General features: G+C 29.7%; 1 protein-coding gene across 1 annotated transcript in view; it reads right to left on the bottom strand.

Annotated features, from left to right (window-relative positions):
- LOC145314378 (uncharacterized) overlaps positions 1 to 26,342 on the bottom strand; it is a 156,337-nt gene extending 129,995 nt beyond the window's left edge. The window contains exon 1 of the mRNA XM_080154259.1: positions 25,970 to 26,342. The gene's annotated coding sequence lies outside the window, so the exon portion shown is untranslated. The remainder of the gene's footprint in view (positions 1 to 25,969) is intronic.
- Positions 26,343 to 26,653: the final 311 nt, after the last annotated feature.

The raw sequence follows: 26,653 nt of genomic DNA, 5'->3' as shown, positions 1-26,653 counted from the left end.
AATCGGTCCGACCGCAAATGATGTTTTATAGTCAATTGTGCTCCTTAATAATGGGAATGTTGTCAAAAAATTTCAGCATTCTATCTTTTATAGGAGCTGAGTAAATCCCATTTCCCCCATAGCGTTACGGACTGACGGACGGACTGACTGACGGACGGACAAAGTGAATTATAGAGTAGCTTCGCTATTAAAAAGACTTTGCCTACAATTCGTATTCTCGGCTAATAAAGTTAAATCCAGGCCTCTCAGGCATACTGAAAAATCATGTATAGCATCGTATTACAGACAATTTTTCCGAATATTAAGAAAAAAATAGTTTTAATCTTATAATTTTTCATTTTAATATTCGCGGAAAGCTGCTTATATTACGATGCGAGAAATAACTATTACACAAGAAGAAATAAACCAACGATCTTAAATTAAAATCAATGGATAATTTATTTCGTTACTTATTCTCAAAATTGTCCTTGTTAGGATAAGTAGTTTGGAAGGCGAGAAAGTTTATCAATAAATATTTATTAGAAATCATAAAATTTAGTTAGGGAAAAAATTGAAATGTGCGAAAATTATAAAAAATTTCACACATTTTTAAAATCTTAAGGAGGGGACAAAATATTTGTTGACCTATTTTAAATTTGATAAAAGGGAAAATTTGATTTCTAAAAGCGAGAAAAAATGTAGAATTTCTTTTAAAAATTGCATATATAGTACTAGATTTATAACAAACATACATGTAAACTAAATGTGGATAAAGATATAAAAGTTAAAATTAAGCTATCTTTAAAGTTGATCTAAACTATTATAAGCAGAGGATGTTTCTTATACATATGTTAGATAGAAAAAGGGAAGAAAATTATTTAGATTTAGATTCCTTGATTTAGACGATTTTTTGTTTCAAAATTAGAAGATTTTTATTTTTTGACCCAGGAAAAAAAACTCAAATCTTTTAGTATACAAAGTAGACTTTATTTATAAGCTATAAGTACTAGTAAATCACAAACATCTTTAAATGTGGTGTCAAAGAAAATTAAAATTGTATAATTACAGTAAAATAAAACCTGTCTACAGGCAACAACTTTCATGTTATTCCTAACCAATATATTGACTATAGAAACCATATTTAAATTGACCAAATTTACAAGTAAAGTCTATTAGTGTTGTATATTAGCCATTCTCAATTTGGCATATTAGGTTGGCCCAATTTCACAAAGTATAATTTCTTGTTTGTTAGACTGGTCAAGAAAATTATTTCAGGATTATGATTTAGATAGAAATTTAGGTTGATGTTGATAATAGAATTAGGGGACTAAATCCTTTAAAATGATGAATCAAAAGACTTATTCCTTTACAAATATGAAAAATTTATTGAAACTAAAAAGGAAAAAAACCGAGACAATCTAATTTTAAATATTGGCAGGGTACATCCTAGCGCCATCATTTAAGAAACATAACATCTATTTACAACATCAACATTTACATACAAAATAAATTTATCACCCTATATAAGGACTCATGGTTTTAGCCCAATTTAATGCCTACCAGGGGTAGGCCAGGTTAGGCATGGGGTGGGCAGGGAAAGCCAGTAGGAGGTAGAGTAAGGTAGCAGACCAAACGACTTTTATTGCTTAGAAAAACAATTTTACAATTTAATTTATGCTTTAATAATGTTATCTATTCATCTATACACAATATATTAAACAGTTTATGTGTCCTACATAAAATAAATACGACTTTAAATTAGTAATAAATGTTTTTTTAACAACAATGAAAATTATATCTAAGAAAACCTCAGCAATATCTAGCTATCCTATATATAAGTTAGTAAGGTTTTTGATCTAAAGCTAAAGATCTCAAAAACTACTGAACTGATTAGGTTCTCAATTTTTAGGTTGGCTCCATATACAAGGTCCTGTGATGGTTTAAGGCAATTTTGGTTTCAGATTTAAGTCTTGGGATAGTTAAGGATATTTTTCTAGACTCTTTCTCTACTTCAAAGTACCTAGATGCTAATGGCGAAGCTGCTAGTAGATATAAAACAATTCAAAGGCTATTTTGTTGCATATAAAAGCGGCTACGAACCTAAAATCTAGGGTCTTTGTGCCCGAAGGGGTATAAAAAAAGCAAAAGTTTTCTAAATCTCAAGCTGCAACAAAAAATATAGGATTAAATATATATACAAAGAATAGCTGCACTACTAAAAATACATCAAAAATGAGTATTAAAAGTTTATTTAATAAACAGCAATGTCATTAATTTGCTTATATTATTGTTGTCACTATAAAGTGACCCTCAAAATTTGACTGTACATATATACATAGTCATACACTTGAAAAATAATTCATACGCTTCTTGCCAAGATTATTTCTAAATAAATGGATAGTTTTTAAATACAAATTTCGCAATAACATTATTACTATAGCGTTCAGCGTTAGAAAAAAGTAAAATATAAAGTAGGATTGTTATTGCTTTGGCATAATGACTACGAAAATGAAGATAAAATAACATCAAGATAAGAATATGTCAGTCGTTGGTGATGTTTAAAAATTTAAAATCATCAGGGTTACTTTGTCTGCTAGTATTGGTTCCTTATTCCCCTGTTAAGGACCTTGGCCTTTACAGATAGGCCTGTTGTACCTTTTCCATCCTAACACTGAATTTTACACTTTAATAAAAACCCATTTTGGGCCGTTTAATCGGTGCGATGACGTAGTATTTAAATGCAAGTTTAAAGTGCTTGTAATTAACAATTTTGCCACCTCACCCTATTAATTTTTATCCTTTGGCCTTCCTGGACACCCCCCCCCCCAAACAACAAAAAAATAGATTGTCAACATCCATAGGAGTAAAGCTTAACAAAATAGAGTCTTGCTTTCAATAATAAAATGCAAGACAGGTTTACAGTGATTATCCCAAAAACCAAAATCAAAATTCAATCTTATAGGATAATCTACGAAATAATATTTTGATACCAAATTAGATAAATAAATGGCCATTGGGAGTTTCTAGCAAATAGTAGAACAGTCCTTACTGTTACAGATATACGGACAAACCACTTATGTAGAAAAGCTTCGCTTTTCAAAATGTCCTTTTATAATATATGTTCTGCAAATAGTAACGGCGATAATGCAAAAAAAATAGCAAAGCAAAAAAATGCGCGACATTCATTTCAAATGCAAAGAAGTGTATTTATATCCCTAGGCGGATAGTTGGTTTAAAGCGAAGCTTCTTTATAATTAGTTTTAGATGTAAGTACGTAACTTTTAAGCAGTTGACAGTTAATTTGAATCTGAAAAATATTAAAAAGATTTGCTATTATATAAAGCAGTAAGTTTTTTTTGTCTTAAGATAAAGATATCTGAAAATGTTGCTTCGAATTGGCTGTACTTTTTAAAGGAGCTATTTTCTTAGGGTGGTTTTAGGTTATTCTTTCTGATTTCCAACGCCCTTACCCTAGATGCTAGGCGAGAAGCAAATAGTAATTCTTAAAGCACAAACCAACTGTTTATAACCTCTTGACTATATTGGAAGTAATTGAGCTTTACTCTTTGGAAATTGCCATCCTTGTTTAACTTTATAGGCCATAGTAATCTATTCTAACAATACAAATATACACACAACTAATAAAATGGGTAATTATAGTTGAAATATTTTTTGTTTGGAAACACAAAAAGTCATTATTTACCCATTATCAATTGGCTGTCTTATATGGTTTTTAGATTTAGGCTCTTTAGAAGGTCTCAAACACAAAAAAAATATAACAGCTGAATATGTAATAACAATTGATTTACATATAAGCTAACATAAATAGACATTAAGAAGCAAAATTCCAAATAGATTCAAAAACATTTTGTGTTAAATAAAATATTAGTTTTTAACTTTAATTTTCATTTTGTGTTTTTTTTTATGTTTAAAATCATTGTATAATATTCAAAGATGAAATAATATACGTTTAAAATGTCCATCAGACCGTGACCGTAAAAAAGTAGGGGAAAAAACTTGCACACACGAACCATTTTAAATTCTAATCACCTCATTTTTCTTCTGAACTTGAAAAGTTAATTCTAAAATGGTTGCACTTAAAAAGACACTCTTCTACTTATTTTTTACACATATTTTGAAATTTTTGAATGTTCTACGCTGTGCTTTAAACTTATTAGTCCAATTCTATTCAAAACTAAATAGCGAATGCCCCAAAAGTAAAACTATACAGCCCTTTTTTTAATAAATCAAATAAAAAATAACAGTAAACAAAGAGTAGATTAAACTATGCTTTAACCTAAAAAGTGAAGTAGTACAAGAGATAACTACCCTTTTACTTCTTTATTATTTAATTTGAAAAGAGCAAAAATGGTAAACTCTTTGAGTGTACCTTTAAAGAGAAAATATTTGATGTTAATGTCAGTGTGTATTTGTGTTGTAGGTGCACCAATTACCACATTTCAACTTAATAGGCCCGTACACAAACTATCAGGCACTATGGTCTAAAACATGCATAAGTGGTCAAAATTTATATAGAAGAAACAGTAAAATGATAAGTATCAAAGAACCAATAATGCCCATAAGTAGTGTACCAAATAAAAAAATAACTTTTGGTAAATTAACTAAATAATAAAAATTCTATCTTTTTGTATTAAACTCTTAAAATCCTTCTATAATCAAGGAAGATTAACGTTAATGCAAAAACAACAAGTAGCGGCGCTACTATCAGAATAAAATATTAGTTTTAATGTTTAAGGTACATTTCAATTTTCTCAAGAAACCAGAGCTTTTTTAGTTTGGTCCATTTTTTGACCACGTGTATACGTGGGAGGGTAATTGGTCAATATAAATGTAGTAGAGTAATGTATAATGTAATATAGAGAGCAATATTTATGCGAAGGTTAGAGATGCAATGAGAATAAATAAAGGCGAAAAAAACAAAAGTAAGAAAAATTTAATGTGATGTACAATAAAACTTGGAACACCTGTGGACACCAGAGGTGAATTCTTAAAAAAAACTTTTGCTCCACTAAAATTTTAGTGAGGCAAAATTATCCCCTCTAAATTTTTAGTTTGCCTCACTGATTTTAGTGGGGCAAAAGTTTTTAAGAATTCACCTCTGAATGTTTAAACTCATACCAACTAAGTTCAAATTCCAATATTGAGAAATAGCTGTTTTTTGTAAGATCATTGTTACATTGAATAAACAACAGAATAATAGAAGCAATCTGGGCGGTGCATACCAGTCAAAACTTCAGAATTATACAAAGGTACAGGGATAACAAAATGGCACATAAATTAATTTTCCCCTCAATTATAATGTGTGAAAAGCTTGATAAGGTAGCAGGAAAGGAAAAATAAATGGTTGTAGATTATTACTTATTATACCCTTTATCCCTGGAATCTCAGAGAGTAGACGGAGAAAATATAAATATATTTTGTTTTAACATTTGCAATCAATCAATCAAACTTTATTACATGAACTTAAATTATGAACTTAAAATTTTATAAACATAAAACAATAGTGCCTAAACATTTCTGCCATTAAAAAAGCAACACATTCAAAGCATTTTAAAGATGGAGGAAATTAAGTTTTTGTTGTGTAAATTATCTGTAATATTATTAATATAGGTAGTATTTTTAAAATTTCCTTGATTTTAAAAATCAAAGAAACCGGAAAACCACGAAAATTATTGCAAATTATTTTCGGCTAGACATGAATATGTATTTTGTTTGCAGAAAAGGTGTGCAAAACTAAACCATTTAAACAAATTAAAATCGGCAATAAATTATGCAGAAATAGCAATAAATATCACTACATATGTTAGTATTGGCACAAACAACATAATTATGGTTTAAAACAAATATTTAGTTTTTTAAAGAAATTGATGATTTATGGTTAAAAATGTTTATTTTTCTTGTTTTCCTGTACGTATAAATTTGGCAAAAATAAGCGATTTCTTGAATAAATTCAATGTGTTCTTTCATGAAACTCGAATAGTCGACACAAAAACCACACGAATTGTAATACAAAAAAAAATTAACTTTTTTTATAAAAATAATTATTTCAATTCACATTTTGTCTCTTTTAGAAGTGAATTAAGAAATATTAGCTTGGTCGTTTTAAAAATGTTCAAGCCCCCATGTATATTGCAAGTTTAAAGGTAAATTAACCAAACCGAACTTCTTATACTATATATTGTTCTGTTGAAACCAAACCTATTTTGTTTCACTTTTATAACTCTTTGAGGAATTACGTTGGTTTTACATTATTTCGAAACTTCCCTTATTTTGCTCTAAGGCTCGGCACCCAACTAGCTTCACGGAGACTCGGCTGCAGCTGCAGATTTTCTCTGTTGACAGCAATTTTTAAATCTGAATTTTGTTTGCTGTTAAATTGTCTACCATCAGCCTTTGCGTCTTTTATCTTAAATTTTGCTCTGGCTTGCTGATTCTAGTTAAGCTTGACGCAATTGCCGAGCCCTGCTCTGCTCACGTGAACAATGAAGCAGACAGAAATGAATCAATTACTGCATCGCGAAACCGCAAAATAAACTCAGAGAGGGTTCTCTATACCATTCATTTACCATGTAATTCGTCAACACACTGTAAAAATAATTTTTGTCTTTACTAAAAAAAAAAAACAAAGAAAAATATATCAACTACATAGAAAAACGACTTCTGTAAAAGGTCTGTCTGAAAATAAATCTTTGCTTTGAAGCACTTTTCCAATGATACATGACAGTTTAATGTTAACTATATATAGCATCTTTAAAAAGTAAATATTAATACTAGAGACCTATAAACACTTCTATATAAGAGATCGATCTTATTTTTGGAGTGTAAAGGAAATTTGCACTATAGTATACATTGTTAGCAATTTTACACCTGATGAAATATTTACTAAATAACCATAATAACCCCTAAAGCTAAACTTTAAAAATATTAGCGTTCATACGATGTTGGCAAAATAGTCCCAAAAAATCATTTGGATAAGCCGTTGTGTAACTCAAAACATGCAAATATTAAATACATAAAAAGTTCAAAAGTTATCTGAAAGTATCAAATACGATAAGTTCTGCAATAGCATTTGACGAATTTGCTTTTCTGGTAATTTTTCCAAAATACCCCAAAGAAACATTGAAAAAGTGTAAGAATAGAAAAGAATGCCTAATTAGTGCACAATTATTATTCAATTTTGCAATAATAAGCAAAAAGAAATTATAATAAGCTCACATTGTTTTACAACAAAAAGAAAATTCAAAAAGTTAAAATTGTGAAATGTATTGTTTCTGTATATTTTAAAGGTTTAAATAAATATTCATAAATACTAAAGAACAAGAATAGAACAGAAAAAGATTATTTTAAATGTTGTATTAGTGAAATATGGTTTCTATACAGCAATAGATCCATTCTTATGCACATTGCTGTAGATGTGACTACGGTTAAGAGTAGTTTTATGCAGATATGTACATTTTAATCTTTGTCATTAATGTAAGACCCATTTTTTATATTGAATTTATAAGGACATTCTCAACATTTTTTTGCGAAAATAAAAATATTAATTCTCGTATTCATTCGAATCCGGTTCTCATCCATACGAAAAAACTATGTCTAGCATCGTATTATAGCCAGCTTTCTACGAATATAAAAATGTACAATCATAAGATTAAAAACCAGTTTTTTAGCCGTGCCGGGGCTAAAAAAACTAGTTTTAATCTTATGCTTGTACATTCTATATCCGCGGAAAGCCGTTTATAATATGATGCGAGAAATAACTATTCCAATTCATTAATCATACCATCAGCAGGAAGGTATGGAGCAATTCCGGTAAACTTGATTTACAACCCTTTTTTCCTCAATTGCTTACCACTCACCAAAGGCAAAATTTACATAAAAGATTCCTTTTGTCGATTACCCAATCCCTGTATCCCTGAGTAGGTATGATAAATAATTTGACCATGAAGTGTAATCAAGGGTGAAGCTTAAGCATTATTATCTAGAATTTAGGAATCAATAAAGTTATAAAAAAAATATCATTTTGAGATTTTGTATTAATGGTTAAACTATATAAAACGATAATTATGATTATGAAGTAGGACATTATGTCAAAAATATTTTAAATGAAATATAGGAAAAGAAAAACAGTGTTAATTTCATTATATTTTGGCAAATTTGGTTTCTATTAAAATCCGCAAAAAAACAAGAAATATAAGCCAGTTTTCAAAATGTATATACATATTTTTTAAAGTCATTCATCAATCATAGACTTATAAAATTTTTTTTGACAATTTACCAATATTTTTATTTGTGATTATTTTATTTTATTAAGGTTAACCGAGTCTTTACTCATGTCTTTAACCGCAGTTTTTTTAGCAATGTATAATTAACCTTCATTTAGACCCCTTATTGAAAAGTGTTTTTGGATAGAAAAATAGTTGAAAGGAAAAAAATAAATTAGGTACATTTAAGTAAATTGAATTTAACTAGGTATAATAGTCTGCTTTAAAACGTCACTTTGTTTGTTTTTGACGGATTTCACTAAATTCGTTTCTTATTTTGGTCTTTGCCTTCAATATTATCTCTAGGAATATTTGGAGGGTGGGAGGAATGGAAGGGGTGCGGCAACAGCAGCCAATTTATGGGATTCTGCTACTTTTTTGCATCATTTTTTATGCCTTTATTCTGGTCTGTTCATTTAGTGGTTAAACTGTCTATATTTGGTTTTATGCTAATTATTTATGTTTCTAAATTGCTTGTTTTTCTAAAGATTCTAAGGATTAGATTGTTTTATTAGGCTACTTGAAATACAAATTGGTAGACCAATAAAACCAATTGTTTTTAGAACTTCCTCATTTGTTTTAAGTCTTAAATTTAAAATTCATCGTAATTTAAATCTACCATGGTCCATTTACTTTGTATTGTCTTAATATTTTGATTTCAAAATTAAATATGTATTTATTGTTTAGTAAAATTTTAAAAATAAGTCGGAAATAAAATTATTTGAAATTTGAAATGTCTGGATTGCTGTTAAGCAAGGCATACCTGAAAAAAAAAACATTAAACATTAGTAAAAAATATTTTGTATTGTAAACATTGTCGCTTCTGTATCTTAAGAACTAGGCCTAATAATGATGTAAACATCAGATGAATTAGTTTTTTTTAAATGACAATCAATTTGTGAGAAATTTAAACTGATTATAAAGGAGTGGAAAGGCATACCTATTGGATATAGGTATATAGTATTTCATTATCTTGAAGAAAAATCTTAGAGCAAAATCACGTTCAAATGAAATTATTTTACTGACCTTTCATTTAGTCAGACAGACACATTTAAAATATTTAATTTGTAATGATGAAACTCTTGATTTCTCTTAACTCAGACCATTTTTTTGTTGATAGGTCAACAGACGAATTAATAAAGAGCTATCATGTACAGAATTCTTCTCTGGAAAATTAGGAAGCATATCTATCTTTGAGCATTTTAAGATTAGTGGACTAGGAATCAGGGTGTAGAGGGTTCTAAACACCTCCCTTAAAATTAAAATTAGAAAGGCCTTTCTTTCCTCTTTTTAATTTTAAATAATTTTAATATTTACGTCAACAAAATGTCTAACTTTTGTCTTTTCTGTTAAAAAAAATATATGTATATATCTTGACTTTAGTCTTTATAACATTATATTGCTCCTTTTAGTTACCTAATCTTTTAATTTTCATCCTTTTTAGTATTTTATCTTTTGAATGTATGGAAGAATCTTTTTTCTTAATTTTTAAGAGAAACCTGACAACTTTTTTACGCTTCCCTGCTCTGCACTTTAAAACTATGCCATTTCATTTTCCCTTTAGAAGTGTTTTCTTATAATAACAAAAAAGAAAGAAAAAAAGGAAATGATAAAAGTATTCAAGTCCAATATTAGAGAAACTAAAGAAGAAGAGTAAATTGTTATACAGTAGAGCAAGTTTTAGACTAATGAAGTTAATTGAAAAATAGTAGTACAACAAAGCTTATATTAGAAAGTATCGTCAATTAATCAATCAAACGAAAGTTTTTAATTGGAATAAATGAAGAAACATCCCTTTGATGAAGTAATTAATCTATCTAATGAAAATACAAGCTAAGCAAAATAACCTTCAAATAATATTAACAATTAATGTTTTTTTGGATAAATCAAAAAGTTAAAAACTTACAATTGTTGGTAGCAAATATACTTTATAAGGAAATTTGGTCTGTCTGTCTATACGACTAAATTCTAAGCCCAAAGGCCCAATCAAGGACTATAAAGATTAACCTTTCTTTCATTGACCTATTCCTGATATTAAAATAAGTTCACCATCACTTCCGCATTTTTTTTTACATCTGCAAATTGTTAAATATTTGCAAAAAGACATAAAACCACAAAGACTAGATCAGGGATGGTTATTGATATAGGAGAAAAGCTGATGGAAAATGCTTAATGCTGTGTTAATAATTAAAGTTCAGGCGGTTACATTCTGTGAAAGTGAGTGCACACCTTAAAACTATTGGGTGGCATCAATGATTTTGTAAACATGAAATAATCTTGGAAAAAGATAAGATTACATAGTTGTGGACCTGAATTCAAATTCAGAAATTTTCAAATTTTAACTTGTGACATTTTAAAGGTAGTCCTACCTGACATATAATGTACTTATCTTCATAAGATCCTTATCACCTGATATCTACATAGACAATAACTAAACCTTCAATATTAAAACTAGAAATATCTTACTACCTTATCAGCTTTTCCTATATTGGCACTTAGTTGCTTCACCCCTGTTCTCTGGGTAAGTCAGTAAAATAGCTTAAACCCACCCTAAGATACTTAAAAAGCTTTCTTGTAAAGTACAACCAATTCGGATTATAGCTTCATAAAAACTTACTACTTTATACAATAGGATAAGATTTCAGAAATGTATTTTTAGTGTGGTAATAATAATTTTAAAAGCATATTGATTGTTTTACTATTGAATTAGGTCCCCAACCCGAACGGTGTGAATATGAGTTTCTAATCATAAGCTGGCATCAAAAACTAAACACTGATACGCCCATGAGTATTCCAAGGCATTATCTTTATATGTTTCTAAAATAATAATGTTTTAAAGACAGTAACTGCCAAGAGATAAGACAATGGACGATAAATTGATGTACGCCACTAATTATGACAAACAAAATTACCCTTTTCATAGTTTCTATCATAAGTGGAATCCTTTATCCTCTGCTATTTTTTACCAATTAATTAATATCTATAAAAGTACCCAAAGTTTTAAGCTAACGAATAAGAGAATGCGCAACTTTGATTTCCAATGCCACATTCCTCCCTATATTTGATATATGTATATTTATAATGATAACTTTTGAATTTATTTCGCTATTAATAAGACTAACCATTCAAATTATTACTGAAACTGAAAATAAAACACTATAACCATAGTTGTATGTTGATATAATGGCAGCATTAAAGTTTGACAGTGGTTGATAAAAAGGAAATCAGAATACAAGTGACAAAAAGTGACAGCAGAAAAAGAGGGGCAATCAGTGAACTTTTTATTTCATATCACATTTAGATATACATATGTTTTACTTTAAGTGGTGTTAATACATTCACGTTCAATTGTTCAAATTAGCCTAATAGTACTTTGGATGGGTAAACAATATTTTTAATATTTCTGCTTAATAAAGACTAAATATTAAGGGGTGGGGGGGAGGGGAAGTAAATCGATAGAATGTTACCACTGAATACTATATATTCGACTTAAACCATCTAAATTTTGTGTGGTGATATGCAATTGGAATGGAAATAAAGAAGAAGAAAAAATGCAACATTGTATATGTTTAAGTCTACTATTTGAAAATCCCGCTCTATAACATGCTTTTTCAACTTATCTGAACGTGACTGTATAAACCGTCCAATCAAACGACACTTGTCAAATTTCTAACATGATTTTGGATAATTGCTTCAAACAGAACTGTCATTTCATAGTTTCAATTTTTCATAATTTTTATTCTCGCTTTCTAATCAGTTCAATTTTCCCCCTTTATTTCAAATCTTTTATTAATAGAAATCTTAAAATGACTTTTCGGTTTCAAATCAATCAGATGATTTTTTAATGGCCAAGAATTAAATTAGGCTTATCAGATAATACAGACCCTATTCAAGAAATTAAATTCTGACTATACTCCTGAAAGTAGCATAAAACCAACCCATGACCCATGAAGAGCTTGCTTAAGAAGCACAGTGGTATAAACGTTGAGAGATTTGAACATAATTTATCATAGTTTCTTTTTATGTCATATATAATCCTAATATAACATATAACATGTGTTGATCTTATGATAGGTCTTAGTGTCAAGGGGTAGAGAAATACATTCTGAAACACAAATAGTAGAACAAGACAGTTAAGATTTAAGAGAGAGTAAAATATTCTTTCCATTCTATATTTCGTTTTTTTTAACTCTGCCGTTAACACTATACTTGTAGCTTTGTCCCTTGCAATTACTAGGCCAATGATAATGATTATTATTATTTTCAGAATAATTATCCCTACCCCTGTTGTGATAGGCCTGGGCCCAATTACTAGGCCAATGATAATTATTATTTTCAGAATAATTATCCCTACCCCTGTTGTGATAGGCCTGGGCCCAATTACTAGGCCAATGATAATGATTATTATTATTTTCAGAATAATTATCCCTACCCCTGTTGTGATAGGCCTGGGCCCAATTACTAGGCCAATGATAATTATTATTTTCAGAATAATTATCCCTACCCCTGTTGTGATAGGCCTGGGCCCAATTACTAGGCCAATGATAATGATTATTATTATTTTCAGAATAATTATCCCTACCCCTGTTGTGATAGGCCTGGGCCCAATTACTAGGCCAATGATAATGATTATTATTATTTTCAGAATAATTATACCTACCCCTGTTGTGATAGGCCTGGGCCCAATTACTAGGCCAATGATTATTATTATGGGTGGGTGCTGGGTAACTATATGTATAGTGTATATACCAGGGAGGGAGGAGACATTCGACAATAAATTGAACTTGTGACTTAAAGTTTTAAAAATCCTTTTCACTCTTTTGTTGGCTTATAACTATGGGTACTTTATCATTAGTTGATTCATACTAGCAGTGTCCTAACCAATTAATTATTGAAAGAAATGGTAATTTTGAGTATCAACATTGAGGATGTAAATAAATTTCCATTGTCTTATCCCTTAAGATCCCTGATACCTTACTCACTCAAATATTGGCTATATTAGCGACCATAAAATGTAACCTAAATGATAAAAGCAAAGTTGCTTTTTACTCATGAAATAAAGAATAAAAATTAGACTGTTCATTTTGATTTTATGAAATTTTGTTGTTTGCGGAAACGAAGGAACGTATGGACCTGCCTAACATCTAAATTAGCTGCGCTACTAAAAGTTGGTTTATTTGCTAAACTGTGCGGATACCAAAGTTTAAGTTATCTCTACACCATATTTACACGCGGGGGAAAGTTGGAAAAATAATGGGTGTGAGAACTTGATTTTTGACGTACTTAAATAAAGTTTATCCTTAAAATAAAGTAACAAGATGTTTGTCTGTGTGTTTGTATGTTTGTACCGAAGGTTTTCGCTAACTGCAGAACCGATCGAGTTCTCCTTAACAGGGTAGCTTCTCATAGGTCCCGGGAAGGTTTATAACTATTTTGGGGGAGGGTCCCACCTCCCTCCCAAGAGAAATCGCCGCTAGAAAAAAATTACCCCCCAAAAAAAAATTTCTACATTTTTTAACTAAAATTTTAAATGGGGGGATGGTAATCCCCCCCTCCCCCACCCCCCAAAAAAAAATATTTTTTTTTACTTTTTCCTTTAAAATCTAAAATAAGAAATTGGGTTATCAAATTTGACTCTCCCCTTCACAAGTACCCCTAGAGGCCTTTAGGAGCATAGCCGCCAGTAGAATATATGTTCTCGTATTCATTCGAATCCGGTGGATAGGAACCGGTTCTCATCCATACGAAAAAACTATGTCTAGCATCGTATTATATCCAGCTTTCTCCAGCACCTCGGGGCTAAAAAAAACTAGTTTTAATCTTATAATTGTACATTCTATATCCGCGGAAAGCCGTTTATAATACGATACGAGAAATAACTATTATCACACGTTTGGGGTAGTTTTCATATGAAAAATAAATGTTAGGTAATAGATACTATGAAGCTAAACTCCTCCACTCCGAGGTTTAGGATTGACAAAATAAAGTATTAATAATATAAATGTAAGTTTGGTTTCTGGTAAAAAATCTTATTCTCAGGCTTATTTATTGGGTATAGAAAAATGGCAAACAGGCCCTTACTCATCTATACGTACAAGCAGGCTCATCCTGCTAGACTAAGAGGTATTGTAATGACATACAAATCCATTAGGTTAGAACGACTATTAATTAGTAGTTTTATAGCCAATATAAAAAGAAGATTTGACTAATAAAACTATAACTAGACTGTTTATGTCGACATAGTTACAGCAAAAAGATTAATAGGTTTGCAGTGGGCAAAATTGACTGCCATAGTGATTGACAGCCAAAATTAGACATTTGGGAAAAGGGTGGTGTGTAATTTCACCATTTATGTGTGTGTGTGTGCATGTGTGTGTGAAGGTAATGTGAATCTAACTCTAAATTGTGTGTGGTTAAGAATTGGTCTAACAATCACATTTAAATTATATCCATGGTAAAAAATCATGGATAAATGTTCAGTAACTTATTGCATATTTGAAATTTGAGCTTATACCAAAGATCTTATGGGACAATGGGCGATAAATTGATGTGCCCTATGGTCATAAACAAAATCATCCTTTCTTGTAATTTTTGGTTGAAAATTTTTGAACCAACTATTCTAAACATAATAAAGGCACTTAATGTTTTTATTCCAGTCAATCAAAGAACATAATTATAAAAATTTTGGAACCTGTATTGTTAACAGTCCAATGTCACCTCTCTCCATTGTCATGTAACTCCCATGCAATCCATCACTACAGCATTATGTTAATATTTTGATAGAATTTCACGAATCGATTCGAAACCGATAAATATCCGGTGGATTAGAACTGGTTTTCGGCAACAATGTACAATAATATCCGCGGAAAGATGTTTATAATACGATGCGAGAAATAACTATTACTTCATTCACTTTAAAGGCCTTCCCGTGGATGCTCATATACACATACAAACTTATCTATCTAATATCTAAGTATCTATATATACTTAAATATAACTCAAGTTTATATTTGACAGGTATGAGAGAAGAAAATGGGTGGTTAAGAAAAGTAGAATCTGTATAAGAGAAATCTTAGTTTCTTAAAATACACCTTCTTTTTGTATTTTCATGTGTGTCTTTAGGGATAAGACAATAAACGATTAATTTTGATAAACAAAATAAAAATATTGAACTCTGCTTGTTTGTATCATCTAATTACTATTTAATAAAAGTCCCCAAAATTTTATGCCTACGAATGAAAGTACTTGAGACACTGTAAAATCCGAATTAAAATTAGTTATGACCTCTCTTTTGGAAAGTCGACATTTTCAACAATTCCAAAATTTGAGGGGTTTAAAAGAAGCGGCTAGGAATTTGTTTCCGTGGCTGCTCATAACCAGACTGCAAGAATTGATATGTAATTTGGAAATAGACTGCATTCGAACATTTTTATATAGTAGCAGAGCTGCTCTATAACTTGGGATATGTATATCTGTATTATATATAATTTTGAAATAGACTATTAAGTCATCATTCGATAACTTTTAGAAGCGCATCTACTCTATTACTAGAATATTTCCCTACCGTCAGTTAGTTGTGCTTTACACGTTCACTAAAAGAATTATTTTGTCTTAATTTTTATTGATTGAATTTAAACACAAGACCCCTTTTGCATCATAAAATTTATCTATATCTTCTTTTCGATAAAAATACCTTTTTGTATAGCTACGCTATTTTATACTTATGGCCAAAACTGTTCCTGTTTGAAATGTAAAAACCTTGTAAAATGTAATAGTTATCATTACTTCAATTCTATGCTTTTCAAACTGGGAGAAAAAAAGTTATATATTTGGTGGGGAAATTTTTAAAAGGCAAAAAAAGTTTATGTAAGAATCAATATTCATGGACCTTAAGGGATAAGACAATGGATGATAAATTGATTGACATCCCCAATGATAGTGACAAAATTGCCCTTTCTGTACTTTTTAAATATTGGTTTAAACGTTTGGACACTAAACTTGATTAACCAACCAATCAAAATTCAATAAAAGCCAAAGAATAAGAAAACGTTATTATAAAACTTTGGGGACTATTCATCATGTAATGCCTTATATGCGAAAAAATTATTTGAAATAAATCGTTAAAGCTTAGTAATAAATATATTTTAAAATGGCAGAGCTGTATTATACTGAGTTGTAAGATGTTGTTATGTCATTTTGTTTTCCTACCTACCCCCACTTTATTTAATTATTTTAATTATAACCTTACACAGTTCAACCATTAACCCAACCCTGTTAGACCAGGAACATTGTGTTAACATAAAGTTTTAATATTTTTGTCGAAAGCATTGCTTTTAAATAAGTGTTGAGTATTATGTAAATATGTTTATTACTAGTTCCCAAAGTTTTATAATAATGTTTTCTTATTCGTTTGCTTAACAACTTTGTATACTTTTATACAATTTTGATTGGTTGATTAATTGAGTTAAGAGTCAAAACGTTTCAACCACCTAATTGTAATCTACAGAAGGGTTAATTTTATGCATCATCATTTGGGATTTAAGTAATTTATCAACCATTGTCTTAGCCCTGTATGTATATACTGTAAAAAAAATTTAAATCATCAATTTGTCCAAGTCTGTTTTGCCTACAGTAATCTATAATACAAAGTAGAATGATGTCTATCCGTCTGTCTGTCCGTCTCTTAAGATCTCGGTAACCACTGAACCGATTGGATTCTACTCTTCAGGGAATATATCTACTGGTCCTGTGGTGGTTTAAGGCTATTTTCTTGGGGGGTGGGACACCCTCAACCCCCCCAAAAACAAAAAAATCCCCCCCCCCCATTTTTTTGCTTAGGATTTCCTTGGTCCTTTTACGAATTTCGCCTTAATTTTTTTTATCACCTCTTGGGGAAAAAGCCCCTAGAGGCTAGGGGCGAAGCCGCTAGTGTTATAATAAAATGCTTGTCGATGTAAAGACAGCATTATAGTTAGACATGGTAACGACACAACTATTTGAACGTTAAATTATTTTTCTCTTAATGTAGTTTTTGAACTTGTTTTGTAATGGGATTCAATGGATGTTATGATTTAAGGATGAAAATTTATAAAATCAATAGAATATCCCTTCCCTTCAAAGATCGCGAAAAAAACTTACTCTTACGTTCTATCATTTTTAAATGCAACTTTTTTCAGACTGTTTTATGCATGATTGTAAAAGAAGAGGGAAAATTTAGCTAACGAACATGACTAGGGTTACTTCATATCATTTACTACAAGCCAAGAGAACAATTTCACTACTCCCCTCTATACCCTACCACTTTTCCTTCCATTACCCTCACTATTAACTCTCATTACCCCTTACTACAAGATACTTCATAGGAAAGGTGAATTTAAAATCCTGCAACACTGATAACAAAAGTAAAAATAATAAAATCCTTAATTAAAAGTAAAAGGATGTCTATCTGTCTATCAGAGTGTGGCAAAGTATCAAGCTTATCGATGAACCTTTACAATAAAGCTTCTTATAGGTCCATGAAGGGATTGTAACTATCTATTTTGCTAATTATTTGCTACCCGTTATTAAACGGACACTTTTGGCTGCTTTGTCGGGCAGCAAAAGCTCTCAAGTCCATTTCTTGCCTTTCTCTTAATCTATATTTTGTTGGCACTAATTAAAAGGAATTGAAGATCTGAACTATCATCACTTCAACCCAGAGTCTTATTCGCGCAGTTCGATACTTAAAATTTCCTAGATTTTTTTCCCTTTTATTAACAACTTTCTAATTTTGACTATAAAAAACCTAAACTTTATATAAATCCAAAATTACTATAAGTAAGGCTACAAATGGTCATAATTGTCGCTTTTTGATGATAAAATTCTTGTTTTATGACATACCTAAAATGATTAAATATTGATTAGATTGCACCCGAATATTTAAGGATTGGACTTAGATGTAAGATTAGACACAGAGCGGAATTACAACTCATCCTAATGTAAGTTTAATTCTAATTGTTTCTAAGACTTTATACTACTCTCTATTTCTTAAAACAAAATTGCTTTTCAGAAATTGTAGATCATTAATGAAGACTTTGGACTAATTAACATGGATAATTTTGTGCATAAGAAGCGCAGCAATAATAATATGAAAATATTTTAGATATTTAAGAGAAAATATATAAGGTAAGCAATAACAAAAAATTCAAAATAAACTTTAACGGATTAATCAATTTAATAGATTTTATTGGAAATTAAAGAATTTCTCACCTAAGTGTTAGAATTCTAAATAAAATCAAAGCACCTTTATTTCGTCAAATTTAACTGAAAATTCAAATTGAAAATTATTTAATCTCCCCATCTCTTTATTTAAATATCTATATTATGTTTCAATCTCTTTATCTAATTTCTTTCAACTTTTCAAAATCGCTATCTTAATTTTAATATATCTATCTTCCATTTCTCTATCTATCTGTCTTTCATCTCTTTAATTAACTAATTTTCTGTCTATCTATATTACAACTATCTAACTAATAATCTATCTTCCATCTCTCTAACTTATTTGCTATCTATCTATCCAGCTAGGTAGCTACTGTGCACTGTGAAACTTTGCATGCGAACCAACAGTTGCAAGAAAATTTCAAGCAGCAAAAAATTTTGGCATATGCAGAAAAAAAGGGCTAGGAGAATCATACGGGGGGGGGGAAGATTAACGGAAATCAAGAAAGGGTTAGGGATGAATAAATTAAGGGGTAAAAATTATAGAATAGAGGTTTCTTCCAAAAAAAATTATTTTATTTCTCAAATTTAAAATTTATATTTGGCTAAGAATTGCCCTTATAACGTATAATTAAATAGATTTTTGGTACAATAACCTCATATTTTTTCTTCAAATAACCTAACCCTGATATCCGTGGCGGTTTGTTATCATGCAATGCTAGCCAGCCCATCCAGGGAAACTCGAGGCATATGAGATTGCAATCATATAGAATAGGGGTTCCCAAATTTAAATTATTTTAGAATTATAAAGGAAAATTTGAGCTCATATGATCAATTATGATGAATATATTCCTTCAATAATTATTAATTATTGAGTTTAAAGGGAAAAATGGTTGAAATTTGATGGAAAAATCTTCGAATTTCTACAAAAAAAAATCCTTGAGCTGGCCTCCCTGCATGTCCTTATAATTGTTAACCAATGACACCCAATGAAGACAGGAAAGAAAAGACGATTTTTTGGCAACACACAGCATGAAATTCTGCAAGAAAAAAAAAGATTAAGATGTCAAAATTCTGGATTTTTTTCATATTTATTGCTGTCTAACTGTTTCTCTCCTTATATTTTTTTAACAAAAATAAATATTGCCAAAGAATAATGCTTAATTATAATGTCCAAAAATTGAGACAACAAAAAAGTAATTAACAACCATTCAAGGTGAGGTTAAATTATTTTAGTGACAAGTTAATTTTTGTAAATATGTGGTGCTTTTTAGTCTACAATTAAAATTTTAAGACTATTAATTAAATGTTTAAAAGCAGCGGTATAAAGACAGGTGTAATTTTTGTAGCACGGCTACTGTATAAACAAGACTTGTCCATATGTCTAATTTCTTGTCCTAACGTTTGTGGGATTTTCGAACACTTTTGCCTTTATTAGGTGTTTTAAACATTACATTTACTGAATAAGTATGACAGTTTAAGATTTGTTTATATTCTAAAATCTAGTTCAGGGACGTCCAAGCTTTTTATTTTGAGGGAAGTGATATGTGGGAATTCAAAGATTTGAGGGGGATAATATAAAATTTTCAGTGGGGCAAAATGAGGGGTTTCGAAGTTGCAGGGGTGTAAACACTCCTGTTCCCATCCTGACGTCAATGATCATATTATTACTGAGTTTTATACAAGAATCATAATTTATTCTTATCTATTAAACCTGAATACTACTTCCATTTTCTCAATTCGGTTTTATCCTATTATATAAAGTTCTAAGCTTTTTTTTGTTTGTAGCGAAGGATCTCGAACACCACTGAACCGATATGGTTCTCCTATAGAGGAGAGCTTCGTATAGGCCCTGAGATGGTTTTAGGCTGTTCCATTTTATAAATAAGTCTGGGTATGGTTTTAAGCTATTTTTCTGCCCTTCTATATCCCTGTATATAGAGCCCCTAGATGCTAGGGGCTCAGTCGCTAGTTTTTAATAATGTTGTACTTGACAAATGAATTAAATGGTCTGACAATTGTTTAAGTTTTTTTGTCCAAACAACATATATATCAGATCTTAAATCTGTTTTAAAGGAACAATTGACGTCAACAAGTAAAGTTTTGTTCAAAGGTTGAAAAATATAAAAAGAGGCAATCAGAAATGTTTTTACTAGATTTAGAAAAAATACCCAAGTTAAATTTGAGCTTTTTTTGACAACATTAGAAGATTCGAAAAAAATCTGGTAGATTAAAACCGTTCTCAGCCATACTGAAAAATCATGTATCGCATCGAATTGCGGATAATTTTCTACGAATATTGAAATGAATAATCATAAAAGTAATATCAGTTTAAATCTCAAAATTTTTCATTTCAATATTCTCGGAAAGCTGTCTATAATACGATGCGATAATAATAACAATTATAAAGCTTTATTTGAAGACTTTTAGAAAAGTATCCTGATATTTAACCAGCGAACCATCCAGCTAAACTAACAAGAACCTATTTATTGAATTGTTAAAAAACTGACCATAAAGTATTAAAATGGTTTTAAAGTCCATAATACTAGAAGTATCACACAAAGATAAAAACAAGATAACACTGAAATCAAACTGTAATTCTTTAGTTTTAATAACATAAGAACTATTGTAAGCCTAATGGTCCATGTTAGATTTTGATATCAACACTAGACACAAAAATACAATGGTTAGAACTTCATACTTCTAGAATAAAGTCAATAGTATGCACAAAAATAAGACAGTGGAAAGTGTCATGTTTGACGTCATAAAAATACGTCTAAAAGGAAGGATGAGAGTAGAAGTGAGAAAATAACCCCTAAACAAGAGATAGATAATAGACGTATTTTTATGAAGTCACATGTGACACTTTCTGCTGTGAAATAAAAAAATCACTTACAAAATTAAAAATCGGAGTTATGAAGCTGCTATCTTATTACAGTATTCTAAATTGTCATAGGAATGAGCCCTTAAAAAAATTCCAATACCTAATCCCTTAAAATTTAGGTTTCCTGTACTTGTGAAGCATAAGGTAAATGTTTTGCTTGTTGACAAGTGAGAAATGAGTTTTTAAACAAAGTATCATGTTCAACATCATTGATTTTAAACACAAGCAAATTTATATCCATAAATAGCGCAGCAACAACAAAGTATCAGAATTATAGATGGAAAATGATCATTAGCATATTATTAAGTTAAAAAGCAATAAAAATTTAGACATATTTCGTAAAAGTAATTTCAAATGCAATTATGTAGTAAATCATTATCTTTAAAGTTAAAACTTTAAGATTTTATTACAAAGTTAATTATAATGTCAAATTACCTACAGAGTTGACTAATTATGCTTGCTAGATATATTTCAATAAAATGTAGGAATGAAATACCATTTATTTCTATTTCCTTATCTATTGGGGGGTAGAGTAAGAATTAATCAAAGTAATTAAGATTTGATAAAATATTTAGATAAACTTATCTTCTTGTAAGCATACCTACCACACAGATTTCCTTGTCTTAGTCAAAGATGTCGAAGCTTTTTTGAGAGGGGGGGGGGGGGTGAGTAAGAATCTTAAAAAGGGAGAAAATTTTTGGGGATAAAAATTCAAATTAAGTTTTATGTAATGAAATGTATGTAATTTTTTTTTTGGGGGGGGGGGGGGATTATACCCCTGTTGGACACCTTGATACATACTTATATACATTTTTCTCTGTCCCCTTATACCATAATTTGTATTTAATTTTTACGTTGTGTGATAATTAATCCTAAACTCGGTGACCTTAGACGATATACATTAATAAAAAGTATCAATGAACATTAAGGAATAATTTAAAATATATTAGTTGGAATTTATTTTGATAGGGGTTATTCTAGAGTTAACTACTATGACTTGGGGAGGGAAAGTACAATGGAATTCACAATAATTTGCAGCCCTTAATTACTATTTTTCAAAGCAGTATCCATCCAATATGAACAGAAGAAAGATTAATTTATAATTAATTGTCATATCCTTGTATCCCAGGCTCTAATCCCGCACGTAGTACATATAAAGTTAGCATTGAGTAATAACCATTTATTTTATTGGCAAGAGAGGAGAAATTTTCATCTCTCAAAAGAAAATACTAAATCCTTTTTCCCAGTAGTTAGGCAGTTAGGCGCTTGAATGGATTACTGTGTTTAAAGCGAGATTATTTATTAATAATAAATTTGATATTACATGGATAATACACCAGATTATCATGTACTCTAATAAGGTGAAACTTGTAGCTGGGTAAAATAACGATCGAACCAAATAGCAACCTATAGTGACGACAATTTCCCCCATGTCATAATATTCTACTTCCATTTTACAAAATCACATATCATTGAATAAACTCATTTGCAGAACACAATATTCAAATATTCTTATTTAAATATACTTTATCATTTTCGAGCATTTTTAATATAAATTAGAAGTTGAATACAAAAATAGTATTAGCGGTGCCATCACCCTATAGCTAATTCTTAGAATCTATTTTCGATTCTCCCCAATACACAAAAGTTCATCTCTTTATCTAACTATTAGGGGTGTAAAGTGCTTTATACTTGTTATATCATGTTATATCATACACAAAATTGCGCCACGGTGAAATTTTTACACACATAAAAAGAACGCAAGCTCATATTGTTTAAAGTTGCTTTGTTACAAAGCACAATAAAACAAGGATAATTTTGGCCATGATTGGCGCAGCAATATCAAGCAAGCTAATTAATTTTGGTTCACATTAAAACAGTGATTTTGTAAACAGTAAAATAGTATAAAAGTATTTAGTAAATATAGTATCAAAGTTTTTAAAACAAATAATGTCACTGATATTATTTGAAGAATAACACTTAAAAAGACCAAAATTAAATAGATGATGTATAAAAATACGGTTAACATGGAAAAGCTTCGCTTTTCAAAGTGTTAAATTTACTTGTGTTGCATTATTATAAACTTTAACTACGGTGTGTCGTTCTATTATGAAATCATGAAATAAACCGATTTAAGTAATTATGCCTCTCCCTTCCAATCTTGTATAGGAGGCCCCCCTAGATCTTTCTTTTGTCATTGCTATGAAGTATATAGACTTATATAAGCTTTGATTTCTAGCCTCAAATAATCATTAGAATTATTATGTTTTGCTTTTCTTCAATTTTGATTTTCCATTTAAAAGTTTGTACAATTATTGTAATAGTACCAGTATTGATCAAAGATAAGTAAAGTTTTATACAGAGAAAAGGGATTTTGTATTTTATAATTAATTCAATCGCAAAAGGATGATACGATTTTGGAAAGGATTTAAAACATGGGCAGCAATAGAAATATTTGACAAAATACCTGGCAGCTATTTTCAATAAATATGGGGTTGTTGAAAGGACAGGCATTAGTTTTAGGCAGCTTCACTTCAAATATGTTTGTTTAGTCTAAAACGTAATAGTAAGTTGTTATCCACAAAAGCATGAATTTTTCCTGGAAATTTTGTGATTATTTACAAGTTTTTTTTCAACATTTTTCAACATATGACACTTTTGCTTCTATATACTTTTATTTTCAAAACCAACTCAACTATGGAAATTAAGTCTTTTACTTTTAAGTTTTTTGCAAGTACTTATAATTATGATATTTTAAAATTTTAATATTATTCTATATAAAAGTAACAGGATGTGTTTCTGTGAGTACCAAAGGGTCTCGCTAACTGCTGAACCGATATGATTCGCCTTTACAGTGTAGCTTCTCATAGGTCCTAAGAAGGTTTTTAACTATTTAGGGGAGGGTCTATAGGCCTCAAGGGGCGTAACCGCTTGCATTACGATAGTTTGTTAAACATAATTTCACCTTTAAAAAAGTAAATCAGAAAATACACTAAACATATCAAACTCTCAGAGTATTAGTACTTCGATTTTCTGATATTTAAATTAATCTTAGTTGTAATCATTTTAAAGACATTATTACACAAAAACTCTTTTAATGTATAAGTCTTAAAAGTTATGATAGAAATTTCAATCTAATTTGAAAAAAACAATAGCTTTAAACAGGAAAAAAAAAAAAATATGTATGTATTACATTATCCATTTATGATATAGTAAATCAGTATCATAAATGTCTATAATATTTATGTATGAAGTATAAATTTTCGTAGATTATCGGATATTATAAGTCTATGGATAAAATGTAAAAAAAAACTTAACGTCATTAATTCTAAAACAATTTTAATGGCCTACATCGAGTATAAGTATGACTGACAAATTATAGACCATTATAATCAAAACCAAATTGCCTCATATTTACGTCAACATTAGGTTCAGCATTAAGTATTACTACAAGAAATCAATATCTGCCATTTACAGCTGTTATAAAACTAAATGGCATTAGATATTAGTAATCATTGCTAAAATATTAACGACAAAATTAGTGTCGATAAGTTTTCCAAAAATGTTTGACCATTCAACGCTTTTTCATCTGAATTGTCAGTTGACAACAATAACAGCATCTCCGTTCAACACGGAATATAAACTAGCTTATAAATTCAATATTATATCCATATTTATGATAAATGAATTGATATATTCTAAGTTTCTAAATAATTTTAGCCCCTGGGTATGTGAGTCTTGAATTCACAAGGTGAGCTGCAAATAACACCTTCACTTTAACATTCTTATAAATTCAATATTTTACTTTAAATTTTCTTGTAACAAGAACAATAACTTTAATTAGAAGCAAAGCAATTACAAGTTGACACTCTTTTTTTTTAATGAAAAGAAAACAACAGTATTAAATTTCAAAAAAGAGATTTGATGGGTATTAACAATAAATCATCAAATGTAGCAACCCCATTTAGGTACATCGTATAATTTGATAAATTAATCACTGAGAGTTTTTTCTAATTCTTTTTTTAAAGGAGGCTACGTTATAAGACGACTTTAAGTGGTAAAAGAGCAATTGGTGTCTAGTAATTTTTATTTTATTTTAAACTACAACGATATATAATCATCAAATTTTACTTTGATATTTTCTTTGGAAAACTTCAATATTACCAAAACTATGAACTTATTAATTAGATTTTAACAAGTGCGTCAAAATTATTTATGACGCATTTATAAATGATGATCACCCAAACATTAAGATTAATTTCTTTATGTATCAGTTTTTTAATAAATTCTTTAGTAATAAATCTTTAAAGTTTATTTAGATTTTAAAAATAAGAATCTTTGGTCTTATGAAGAAATTTTGTTTTAATTATGTATTTTATTGCAATTATAATTATATAGTTTCTGACCAATTGTGAATTAAATGTCGACACTAATATAGCATTATTAAGCTTTTATAACTATATTGCGATAATGTGTCAACTATTGTCACTTTTTACCTTCATATCCAAATAGTCGACACATTAAACATTATCATTAATTTAAATCACTTATAAATGCTTCCTATCTTATATAAATATTTTAGCCACTATTTTCATATTTTTTCACTATTAAATGAATGTCAATTTACCTTAATTTTTTCAGGTTTTCTGACTATCAATCACAAATATTTGCTTGGCTTTATTCTATGCCCTTTGGTAGGCCTTTTCTAAGCACTATTTATATAATAGGATTAGGCCTCTCACTAATGTAACTCACAGTCAAAGATTTTTATTCTCAGATTTAACTTATATAATCATATGGTGTTGACATTTTTCATCACTTATTTTAAGTCAGCACAACGATACATGTCGACAAGTCGTTAAAGTCAACTTTGCATTACATTTTTTCACTCTTTTTCTATGATTAAAACGTATGAAAACACCTGTCTAAAAATGCACAATATTTTTTTTAGAAAATCACACAACGCGCGTTTGACACAGCTCTGTGCTCAACACACTACTGAATATAAGAGAGAGAGGGGTACGGGGGAGAGAGAGAGAGAGATTGCGCGCTCGAATATGCCGGGGGGACCCAAGACGTACACACACACGCACACAGAATATACGCTCACACACAAATACGAAAATACCTACACAAAATCACACACAAATATGTATATAACCACTTACAAACACACACACACGCACACACAAACATGATGTATATGGCAATGAATGGGCACACACACACACACACATGCATGCGTGTAGCTGGGTTTATATGATATTAATATGCCTAACAACAAATATAAAATTGCACTGCGTATTGACAA

This window comes from Acartia tonsa, chromosome 3 (genome assembly GCF_053477335.1).
Source record: "Acartia tonsa isolate MP-2025a chromosome 3, ASM5347733v1, whole genome shotgun sequence".
In the NCBI taxonomy this organism is placed as follows: domain Eukaryota; kingdom Metazoa; phylum Arthropoda; class Copepoda; order Calanoida; family Acartiidae; genus Acartia; species Acartia tonsa.
Note: the sequence above shows the minus strand (reverse complement) of the source record. Positions and strands in the feature narration are given on the sequence as shown.